A 12,366-nucleotide genomic window follows, 5' to 3' on the forward strand; every position below is an offset into this window, starting at 1 on the left:
CACCCTATCACCCTCCATTGCTGTAAGATCATCTATTGAGAGCTAGGATATGTAAAACCCTTCTCCTATCACTGTCTTTTTGCCACAAGGTTATGTTCAAACTACCTTGCTTCTTCTTCTAGATTAGAGTTTCTTGTTCTCTTAGTTACAGATAGGTAGCCGTGTTGTATGCATGGTTAAGTATGCATGAATGTGAGAGTGCATTAGTTATTGTGCACATCGTTTGTATGCTTTTGCTTGTGATAAACTTATGAGTTATATGTACTCTGGACTTCAAAAGGCTGATTTCATAAAGCTTAAGGAACTACCTATCATCAGAAATACTCAAAGAGAAGGGAGTCCAAGATGAATGGGAGTTTCTTAAAGTTGAAATATTGAAGGCATACAATTCCAACAAGAAGGAAAAGTGGGAGGCACCTAAAGAAACTGGTGCTTTCAGATGAGCTGAAATCTAAGAAAGCTAGAAATTGCAAAGGAAGAGTATATAAAAGTGGCCCACAGTTGCAGGGAGAAGGTCAGGTAGGCCAAAGCTCAGAGTGAGCTCAGGCTTGTAAGAGAGTTTAAAGTAATAAAAAATGTTTCTTTGGCTATGTTTGAAGCCGGAGGAAGAACAAGCAAATAGTAGTTCACTTGTGTGGAGAAGTTGGAGAAATACTATTGGGTAACAGAGAAGGTGGAACTACTCAACACCTACTTTTCCTCTGTCCCTTCCAACTCTACAGTTCAATGATTCAGATAGCATTCTGCCGGGACTGGCTTATCCAAAATGGCTGTTGCGATGGATGTGGACACACTGAGTGGGACCAATAGTGGTGGCCGCAAGAAGCGCTTCAAAGTAAAGAAGTGGATTGCAATTGCACTCTGGACTTGGGACATCGTGGTTGACAACTGTGCCATTCGCAGAAACCATATTATGGATCTGTGCACAGAATGTCAAGCTAACCAAGAATCAGCTACCTCCAAAGAATGCACCGTTGCATGGGCTGCCTGCAATCGTGCTTTCCACTTCCATTGTATCTCTCGTTGGCTTAAGACTCGGCAGGTGTGTCAATTAGATAATCGAGAATGGGAATTCCAGAAGTATGGGCATGAGTAGGAGAGAGAAGACCACCAAGTTTATTGTTCTATCTTCAGATAAGCCTTTCACCTTGCAAGCAGGTTGATGAAGTCTATGTAACTTAATAGACACTTACCTTGCTTTTTGTTTTCACCTTAAAATAGTTATTGTGAATAGTAATAAACATGTTTGTCTCGGGGGGTGGGGACATTCAATGATTCTAAGTTAAGGTCAATATACAACCAGGCTGGGGTCAGATGTGGAGGCAAATATTTTTCTCAGTTTGGTCCTTCAGACTTCTACCCTGGCCACACTTTCCTCATACTTTTGCCTGGGTGAAAGGTGCCCTTGAACTTTAGCAATACCTCTTGCTTGTCTGGATGGAGGGGTGTTATGTGTAGAAACCCTGGACATCTGTATGCCTGGACTGTAGCCAACTGCACAAAGATAAGAGACACATTCATTGTCCCACTCACTACTGGCGTGTGGTCCTGTAATATTTCCTACAAGAAACAAACCCCTAGGGTTAAAAATAGAGGCTTCTCAGCATGATCTTATGAAAGCTTACTTTAAACCTGAATTCTGACTTAAGTTCAATGTCCTCCTTCCTTGTGATATGCTTAGATTTACATATATGAATGACCAAAAGCAAGGGAATTCAAAACCAAATAATCCCCCCCAGCGGATAATATGGCAGCAGCAGTTCTCTACAAAAGGGATGGAAGAGTGAGAGTACACCTGCCTGATAATAATGTTAAACATGGGGGAGGTGAAAACAATTGAGTGAAAATTCATGCGTGTAATATTTTGCCGGAAGTACAAGAAAATTAAAACAATGTTTGCTGAAAACAGTGTATCATTTATTGGCCTTATCATGAGGGCTGTTCTTGTAACTTGCACAAGCAGTCCAAGACATCAGTCTCATTCAGTTGGCTTGAATGAAGGTGACACTGATACCATCAAAACTCTTTTTAAAAAATACCTAGCCAACTCCAAAGACTTCAGTAAAATTCATGGTGTGGAGGTGTTATCTCAGTCTCTGAAGGATCTAATGTTCTTTCCAGCACAGAGTTCATTAGCCAGCGTTCTACCAGCTCTGAGCCTGAAATTCTTTTCAAAACCTGAAAACAACTAGTTATAGGGATGTCAATTTTATTTTGGCAGAATTCCTGTGCTTGTAAACAGCTACATTTTTATTATGCATTTATTTAGAATATTTATGTCCCACTGTATAGCTCTGAAGGGCTCTCTAAGCTGTTTACAAAATTTCACGGCAAAAAAATCTTAAAGAGTATGTGCCATATGTTCAGCATTTTCTTTCCCTTCTTTTCACCACAAATAAATGCTCCACATCTGATTTTTTGGGGGGAGGGGTGTAGACATGGTTGAATTTCTGCTGCCCGTGTAGCTTTTAAAGGCACAGAGGTTTTTAAGGGGAAAAATAGCAACCTTACTATTGAAGGAGTGAAGCAGTGTACACTGGTGAATCTAGACATGCTTGAGAATAAGTTCCGTTGAATTCAGTGTCACTTAATTCAGAGTGAAAATACAGAAAACTAGGCTGCAGAGCTCAGATGTTACTTTTCAAACCCAGGGTCCATAAGGATGGCACAATTTTAATATCAAAATACTTTATAGAAAATCTATTGTAATTTTGAATCTTGAAGTTTAGAGAAATGGGCACTTCCTCTAAATTAAAACCTTCATTAAAATGTTTTGGGCAGAGCAGTCCTTAAATTAGGCAAGGAGAAGGAAAGGTACGTCACTGTTACTCCAAAGGAATACTGTACCATATCTTATAATCGCTCAGCAAAGAAGGGAATGGAACACAATGAAAAGATGGCATAAAAAAGACACACCTGCTCTGGCACCACTGCCATAGCCCATCAACCAGGGACTATGCTAGTAATGACACCCATGTACTCTTCATACATTGGGGGCGGGCAAATGGGCACACAACAATGGGAATATGCACCCAGCACACTCACAGCATGCAGATAGGCCACTTTGTGGGTCTTCTACAGTTGAAGAGCAGGATACAAATGTTTTAAATAAAATAAAGGGGACACACAGCAACACTGCAGCTCCACCAGTCCCAGAGGCTTAACCAGAAATAAGGTCACTACCCTTAGTCCCCTTAGGCACTTCTGAAACTCCTCGTAAACACTGTGTTCTGTTGGTATATCTGAGGCATTCCATCAGTGTATTTTTCATGGCAGCAGCATAACTAGCATTCAACTGGTATAGAAAGGCTTTTAACAAGCGCTTTGGCCTCTTAGCCATCATATCCCAAATCTAGGACAGTGTTGTTGATGACAGAAATATGGTTGAAAAATGAGGGAAATGGGGGGTGGCAGTTTGTAACACTGTGGAAATGATGGTGAGGCTTCTTCTTAAAGTTCTCTTTTCATTGTGCAGGGCTAAGATTGTTCTCAACAGCAAATTCTCCAAATTATACAAGCCCCATTTCTTTCTTTCAAATGGAAGGCAAAGTAGACAATGACCTGTAGCCAGGGACAGTGCACTTTCTGAACAGATTAATTAGCATCCCAAAGGTCTTCCAGAAACAACAATTCCCTGGTGGGGGAAGAGGCTGTAGTGTGGTTTGGACAGTCCCTAGTTGGTGCTTTCATGAAGAAATCTAAGTGACCAGGGACACAAATCTTCTTAATGCATCCAACCCTCCAATCCACTTAACATGAATTGTTTGTATAGTGAATTACTAGGTTGCCAATCTGCACTATACATTTAAAGCATTATCACACCACTTTAAACAGTCATGGCTTCCCCCATTAATCCTGGGAACTGTAGTTTGGGAAGGATGATGAGAGTTAGTAGGAGACCACCACCCAAAGCTACAATTCCCAAAGTGGCTTAACAATCGATCTGCCTTCCCAAGGACGTCTGGGAATTCAAGCTCTGTGAAGGAAAGAGGGATCTTCTAACACCCTTAACAAACTGTAATTCCCAGGATTCTCTAGTGGAAGCCATGGCTGTTTAAAGTGGTATGATTCTGCTTTAAATGCATAGTGCAGGTGGGGTCTAGAAGAGTTGCAATTCTATACATGCTAACTTGGCAGCATACCTGGTCGAATATCAGGGCATTGAGGTTGCTGTCCTTCAGGGTGAATGCTTCCAATCCAACCCATCAATTTTGAAGTTACATGGCACACTATGGGAAGTGCCGTAGCTCACCTGTAGAGCACCTGCATTGCATGCATAAGGTCTGGATTTAATCCCAGGCATCTCTAGGTAGGGGTGGGGAAGACCCTGCCTGAAACCCTGGATAGGTGCTGCCAGTCAGTGGACCACTGGTCTTTCTCAGTATCAAGCCGCTTCCCATGTTTCTATATATATAGTCCTTCCAGGTGTTTGTTTGTTGTGGGACTGGTGCTGTTCATGCATGCAAGCTTTTCTCAGTCTCCACATGACATCACTGGCATCAAAATGTCAGCCTATGCATCCGTCCCCTTTCATCTCGATATACCCTTTAAACCTGATAAGTTACAAGCCCTGCTGTTAATGACCCATTTGCAATATTAAGCCCCCATCTAGAAGCACCCATACAGAATGACAGACAAGAAGAAGCCTGCAACCATCTGTGTATGAGCCAGACTGGCTTCGATTAAGAATAGTGAAAGCCTCAAAAGAAGAAATTGAGAGATGTAAAATACAATTCCAAACTAATCAAACTTATATCCTGGCAAGAAGCCATTATTCAATTAGAGTTACAACTATAGTCTGTGCGGCTCATGCCAGAAAGAGATATAACGTTATAAGCATTTATTTCTGCTCAGCAAGATATGAACTTTCTCTCCATGTATAGAGGCCCATGTCTTATTCGTAAGACAAATGTATATTTTCACGGTGACTCAACATTAGCCGCAAGTCTTCATCTCTGCAAAACAGCTCAGCATTGTTTTCTTCAACCCCCACCCCCCGAACCCTTGCATCTGTTTTGGTTACATCCATCTTTTGTTTTTAATGCGACAACTAGGTAATCCACTCTTCACATGTCCCATTGAATTCAATGAAAAAATGGAAATTCTGTTTAATTCAATGGTGCAGCTGGGCAAACTTGTGTCCTCTCATTCTGCACAAATTTGCACAAAGGCATTGTGAGAAGAGAGGACTCAAATGCACTCATTTAGGACATCCAGTCCCAATAAGGCATCTGTGTTCAATGACACTGAATCCCTCACCTGCATTTTTGTCTGTATTGCAAATGTAGGAATGAAAATCATGAGGTCAGTGCAGTCAAGGCAGTATACAAGCTGCGAGGAATGATGTCAATGCGGGAAGCACCAAACAATATTAACAAAGCAATCCTATACTTACAGTATGTTACTGCAGGTCTGGAGTTTTGCCCCACTAAACTGGTGAAATGATCACTGAACCCAATGCCAACTCAGAATGTTTGGATGTTTTCCACTCCTACCGAGGTTAATGGGAGGGAAAGTTCTCCTCCCAGTGTCCTCCTATACTTCTGGTTCCATTAGCAAATACAGGGACTTTTGCTTGTGCAGCTGCTTATGTATTGCTGGTATGGTATCATGCTATGTTAACCTTTGTAACTTTCTTGCAATAAAGTGCTAAACTGGCAGCATGAGAGTTTCCTGTGCAAATGTATCCTAGAAGTACACATGCACATATTATTTTATTCTGAGTAATAACAGAGAATAACTCCTCTGATAATATCTGTACCTTCCATTTTATTTGTTCTCACATACTTCTAGTCAGATATAATTATTTCCATATTGCATCAGTACAACGTTACATACACTTCATGGATGGCTATTCCAGATTCCCATGTCATGGTTTTCAGAATAGTCTCTCTTCTCCCTCTTCCATGGTTATTCACTATTTTATCTCCCAACCCTTATGCTTTCCCCTCTACTTATTTATTTTTGTTTATGTCTTTACCATTTATGTGTTCTAATTTCTTACTCCCTGATTTAGTTAAACACATGGAATAATTTTATCACCTAGAACAGGATAATTACTGTGAATGAAGAATAGGAAAGGTGGCAAGTTATTTCAGGGAAACTATTTAGGATATAGAATGTGATCTTGTACAGGTGACTCTAGGGGTGAATCTTGGCTAACATACCAATTAAGATGCACTGAAATCTCTGTAGATTATGAAAACTTTAACCTGCTGAATTCATGCCCAGTGTGTTATCCAGCTGTTAAAGACACAGTACCTTTGTCAGGGGAAAAAAGGGATAACTTCAGTGTGCCTCCAGACTGTCAATATTTTGCAGGAGGGATTTGAGCACAAACTGGGAAATTAAGGTTTGCATAATTAAAGTGGATTAGAGTGCTCTGTTGACCTAGCACCACAAATCTACTTTAAAAAAAGAGACTGGCTTTTTGCAGTTAGGAAAGTGACAATGAAATGTATACAAAAGTGTGGAATAAACAATTGATTAACAGGAAGACATATTAACAACACACAAGCAAATCAAGATGAATGCTCATTGTCATATAATCTTCCTACAAACAAATGCCTGATAAAGATCAGTACATTCTTTCTGCTGTGTAAGCTTTGTGCAAGCAAACCAGAATAAATGTTCAATAAAGAGGTAATATGGAGGAACTCTTAGTGAGTCACTGAAGGTACTCTGTGTACCCTTGAGTTTTAATTTATTTCCCTTGGACAAAGCCTACTCACAAAATTCAAACTGAAGGCCATTGTCCTAAAAATCCACACCAAACTAGATTTTTAAAAAAGAAAAACCCAATTACAGTTCCATCACTTTATGATTGATGCCAAAACCCAGGATCTTGAAACAATTTCTTCAAAAGCAGAGTTAAATTGAACAGAACTTAGTACTGCCAAATTCAATATGAATCAAGGATCTTTAATAATTTATATAGGAAGAATACGGGTGCCAATTCCCTCTTCCATTGTAGTGTTCTTGTGCATTTAATAGTTGCATGTCGGGCAGAAATTCAGATGATGAAGTTTTTCACTTCACTATATGTAGCTCAATGCCAGGAAAACATCAGTGGCTGAACTTTTGTCTGTCATTCAGTTGTTAATGGCCTTGTCAGAACCAAAGTTGGCAACCCTAGTGAATGCAACACTTCGCCAGAATTCAGTTACAGTGAACTTAAACAAGCATTGAGGTAGTGATGTCACAAATATGCCTGTTGAAAATGCTGAGAAATAAGTTGTGAGTTCTTGCAAAATTTTGCCCTTGGGTAAACTGGATCCCTGTGAATCAGAGGCTGAAGAATATTAGGTCGCTGGTGGGCTCTTTAACCCATTAAATTGCAACAGTTAAGAACCAACATTTGAAAAAGTATTTTTTCATTAAGCTAAACATTTTAATGTATTTTTTTCTCTGAGATTTTTCTTATTTTCAACTCTCCCCCAACACCCCAGATGTTGTTGGCATGTGCCTATCTTGAGGGACAACAAGTACACCTCCAGGGATGAAGTCAAACTGCTGCGTTATCAAAACTGAAGTGATGTCCCCAAGAAACAAGCCTGAGCAGTGTCCTGGGCTGCCCAGACGACTCACTGATGTGGTCCAAAGCAAAGCAGAAAAATGTACTTGACACCCACTTAGCTTCAGGAGTTGCTGGAAGGAGGCATACAAGGCACCATCCAATCGTCCTAGGGACACTACTCTGGATTTGTGTAGGGTTTATTGCTTATCCTTTTCTTCTCCTGTAGATATCCCACAAGGTAACAGAGGTTTAGGATGAGAGATTTCCTTCTCTTAGATGGGCTACCTTCCCAGGTTGACAAGCCGTATCTGCCCCTCACTTCCCTCTGCTCTACAGCATGTGCAGAAACTGCCTTCTTGACCATTGGATCCACTAATGGACTCATTCACTCAATCTGCTGGAGTATGTATTTGCATGCAGGGGAAGCCCCTAACTCACTGAGGGTTACCTACCCTAACCCAGTTGAGCTGGCCAGTTGAAGTCATTCCCAGGGTGTGGCTGCTGTTGCAAGCTGGTAACCTCTAGGAACCACAGATGAAAGTTGAGGACAGGGTGGGGACTAATGGTGGACAAATTACCCCAGAAGCAGCACAGCATGTTCCCCCACCAGAGGTACTATGCCTCCTCTAACACTCCATACCCCAAATGCACTTTGCAGAATTCCTACCATTTTTGTGGTGGTCACCATCTTCTGCACACCCACCCCACCCCAACAATAGCCCAGAACAACATTAGGTCTGGGACATTGTGGAGGATGGAAAATGGGGTATTTTGGGAAACGTTTTGTTGGGAGTTTTTGCTGTTGTTGATATAATTTTTTTGTATCTATATTTTCATGTGGAAATTGTGCTGTTTGGTTATGCAGTTTTTGTTGTGTTTTATTTATTTTTATGACTACTTTGCTACATTTGTAACAATGTAAATCTTTTCATATTGTAAGCCGCCTTGAGCATTGTTTTAACTGTGGAAAGGTGGCATACAAATAAAATGATGATGATGATGATGAAAATGGCTAATGAAACTGCTGTTGATACTTGCAGCAGCTGCACCTAAACATTTAGTAAAAAGGAAAGAAGTTGTGTCAAGGCATTCCAGCTTTTAGTTGAGTGGGTGCTGCTTTGCCGTTCTGTGCTGCAGTTTTGTTAATTTTGTTGTTGGTTGGTTTTGTTTTATGATTTTAATATAAATTTTACTTGTTTTAATTGTGCTGTTTTTATAATCCTCCCTTGGACCATTTGCTGAAGGGCAGGTTGTAAGTAGACTAAATAAATGGTCAACCCCAACACTGAGAAACAGTTGGCCAGTTACTCCTTCCCTTGGATAAATTATTTGAAATAGCCACTTCTGCCCCATTTCTCTGCCTATAAGCATGGCAGAGGATTTCAAGGTGTAATTTGTGGTTGGCTCTAGTATTTTTATATTTTTCTCAAATAATGCAACCTGTAGCATCCTTTTTCGGAATCAGGCTCTTAAACCAATTATGTGTAGACTGATAGACTTACAGATATGAAAAAAGCACTTAAGAGTTATTAAATGTTCAGGAAGCTGAGACAGGCAAAATTAGAGATAATTGATCATTTAGTTTCCATTGTCAAAAGAGTATACACATATATGCAAGATCACTTTTTATAAAAATCAGAGGGAAACTTCTGTAAATCCCATACTACTCTTGTTCCTAAACACATCTCTTTCTCTATGACGTATTTGTGCATGCATACACGCTTACATCTTCATCTATCTCTGCTCTTCTCATTACGGAATAATTTACCACGTAAACCCTTTTTACATGTTCAGTGGAGTAAGTCAAGATTATGCTCACTCTGTCCCCATTTCCAACCCCCACGCATTTGCCTGGAGGTGTGAACAGAGTTTACCTGTGTACAAATTGTACATGCATAAACTCTTTCTGTACTGTTGTAAAAACTACAAAAGACAAGATACAGTTATGGCTGAGATCCTGCACCCTCTTCCATTCATTCAGTGTATACGCCATGTGAGAGGGCAGTTTTACTAAAGCGAGCAGTAAAGGCTAGAAAAGTGAAATGCAAGTTTTATAAAAGAGTAATAAGAGAGGACATTAGAATAAACCAAGAGAACGAGATGCAAACCAAGGCAAAAAATTTTTTTGGGTGTATTTGTTTTGTAGATGGGATGGAAGCTCTAAAATAGTTATCAAAATCTCACTTCTGAGAATGATAAAATCAGCTGCTAGAAGATGGATCAGATATGTGGACTGGGGGAGAGGCATTTCATGAGCTGCATTTACTAAAGGTGTGTGATCACTTTGCCTTAATCATCCCAACCAGAACTGAAGCAGCTCAATTCAGGAGAAGCGGAAGGGCGTCGTTCAGTGGCAGAGCACATGCCTTGCATGCAAGTCCCATGTTCCTGGTATATCTCAGCCCTACCTACAATCATAGAATTGTAGAGTTGGAAGGGGTCTCCAGGGCCATCTAGTCCAACCCCCTGCAATGCAGGAATCTTTCACTCATCATGGGGCTCGAACCCATTCCCTTGGGATTAAGAGTTTCATGCTCCATTGACTGAGCTACCCAGCTCCACTGACTGAGCTACCCAGCCTCATCCTGCCTGAAACCCTAGAGCCACTTTCAGCTGGTACAGTCAATACTGAGCTATATGCACTAGTGATCTAATTTGGTAGAAGGCAGCTCCCTAGGTTCCTGTTTGGTGTGACCTTTGGCCACTCATACCATCTCTCATCCTAACCTACCTTAAAAGGTTGTTGTGAGGACAACTGGAGGGAGGAGAAAACCATATATATAGCATCTTGAACTTCCTGGAGTGAATAAATCCGGGATATAAATGTAATTGTAAACATAATCCTTCTGAAGCACTTCTCCTACTTAAGAAACTCAGCCTTACCTGATGCTTTCCACCAGATCATATCCACACTGTACATTTAAAGCTCGCAGCTTCCATCAAAGAATCCTAGGAACTGCGGTTCCCAGTTTAATCCTCATACAGCTACAATTCCCAGCAGTCTTAACAAACTACAGTTCCTTTTGGGGGAAGCCATGTGCTTTAAATGCGTGTTAGGGTTGCGTACGATTTTAAGTTTATTTCTCAACCATTTTGTATTAAGTATGTTTAGTACTTCCACTTTTATGTTGAAGGAAATGCCAGCCAATCACCAGCTATTGATGGTGAAGGATTCAAATGATGCCTCATTCCTACCCTTCCAATAGCAGAAGGTGGGGGAAATGGCATCCAGGAAAGCCCCTTCAGCAGCTCCTCCTCCTCCAAGACATCTGGAGGAAGTCAGGAAGAGTGACTACTCCTGCCTTTTATATGTTACTCACCCTATTTGGGAATCAGCAGCAGGCAGAACTGGCTCCATGGTGACATCTAGAGAGGCAGTGGAAACAACCACTCCAGTTCAGTCATTTAGCTTAGCCAGTAAAAAGGTAAAGGGACCCCTGACCATTAGGTCCAGTCATGACCAACTCTGGGGTTTTAATCTCAGGGCTGTGGGTTCAAACCCCACATTGGGTGAAAGATTCCTGAGCAGTTGGACTAGAAGACCCTTGTGGACCCTTCCAACTCTACAGTTCTATGATTCATCTCTCCTGCCCACCTGCTGCCAGATGGTGCAGTATAGAGAACATAGGAAGCCTAGAATACGGCCTATGGGGAGCCCAGAAGCCAAGACTGAGTGCAACAGCCTTCTCCCCTTTTGTGGTTTCTAAGAAGTGGTGTAACTGGGATGGGCATGGAAAGAGCAGTCACACCAGCCTCTCAGCTGCCCTCTGCCTCTGGGTGGCACAATGGTGGCACTGGGTGAGAGGAGGCAGTGGGTTAGTTACTGGCAGAAAGAATTGGGCAAGCAATTGCTGCCGCCTCTCATTGCTTGCACATCCCTAGCAGCGCCACCCAGAGGGAAAGCACAGGTGGGTGAGAGGCAGCTGCTCCTTCCCCCGGCCACCCTCTTGTGCCATGTCTGCTAGAGAGAATGGGCAGAGGTGGTTGCTTGGACCATGAAACTGATCTTCCCTGCCAAAGGGGTGAGCGCATGAAAGGCATCAGGAGCAGCCACTCTTTTTCACTTTCTCCTTCCCCCATCCAGAAGTGGCAAGGCTCAGATGAAGTGGCAGGAGGCAAGGACAGCCGCCAACCTAGACAAATTCAGAGAGGAGAGGGTTGCGATGGCTATGCCTCTACAGTTGGATACCAGCTGTTGGAAAGGACAGGAGGGGACGTTTCCACAGGTATAGGACTCAACGCCTAGCGGCTGAGGTCCCTTCAGTCCCCCTCCCCAAAAAATATCTGAGGGGGCTGGGCCGCCCAAAGTTGATTCAAATGGGGGGCTGCGTCATGTGATCTATTATGTGGGACGGGGCTTACCTGCCCCCCCTTCCAATATTTTATTCAAGTTGGCACCGCTGCCCACAGACACCCGGCTGGCCACTGAGACCAGGACGCTGGACTAGCCGAGCCACGGGCCCGATCCAGCACGCTCCTCTCGAGTCCTCAGCCCGTTCCCAGCCTCTGCTACAGCGCAGGAGAGCCTTGCGCTGTCTCCTCCCCGGCAGCAGCTCTTCCTTCAGGAGGCAAAAGAAGCGGCCGCGTAAAGGCGCGCTTGCACCATACGTGCCTCGCCTCACGTGTAGCTCTCGGGCCCTCCCGGACGCCTCCGCCACGCCGAGTCTCTTCGCGCGCGCCCCGTCCGGAAGGGCCCTCCCGCGTCCCCTCGTCAGCCGAGCGCCAGCGAGAGAGCTTCTCCCGCCGCTCGCCAGCAGCTGCCTGCGGAGCGGAGCCGAGCAGCAGAACGAGGGGGGAGGGCCTGCTGGGCGGGAGGAGGCGGGGGCGGGGGCGGGGAGCGCGCGCTGGGC

At 43.0% G+C, this 12,366-nt stretch overlaps 1 pseudogene across 1 annotated transcript; it reads left to right on the plus strand.

Annotated features, from left to right (window-relative positions):
- Positions 1 to 760: 760 nt before the first annotated feature.
- LOC308594858 (E3 ubiquitin-protein ligase RBX1 pseudogene) lies at positions 761 to 1,247 on the plus strand (annotated as a pseudogene). Its single transcript has one exon. The product of its transcript is annotated as an E3 ubiquitin-protein ligase RBX1 pseudogene (transcript).
- Positions 1,248 to 12,366: the final 11,119 nt, after the last annotated feature.

The sequence above is a fragment of the Podarcis bocagei genome (genome assembly GCF_964188305.1).
Source record: "Podarcis bocagei genome assembly, chromosome: 9".
Taxonomy (NCBI): Eukaryota; Metazoa; Chordata; class Lepidosauria; order Squamata; family Lacertidae; genus Podarcis; species Podarcis bocagei.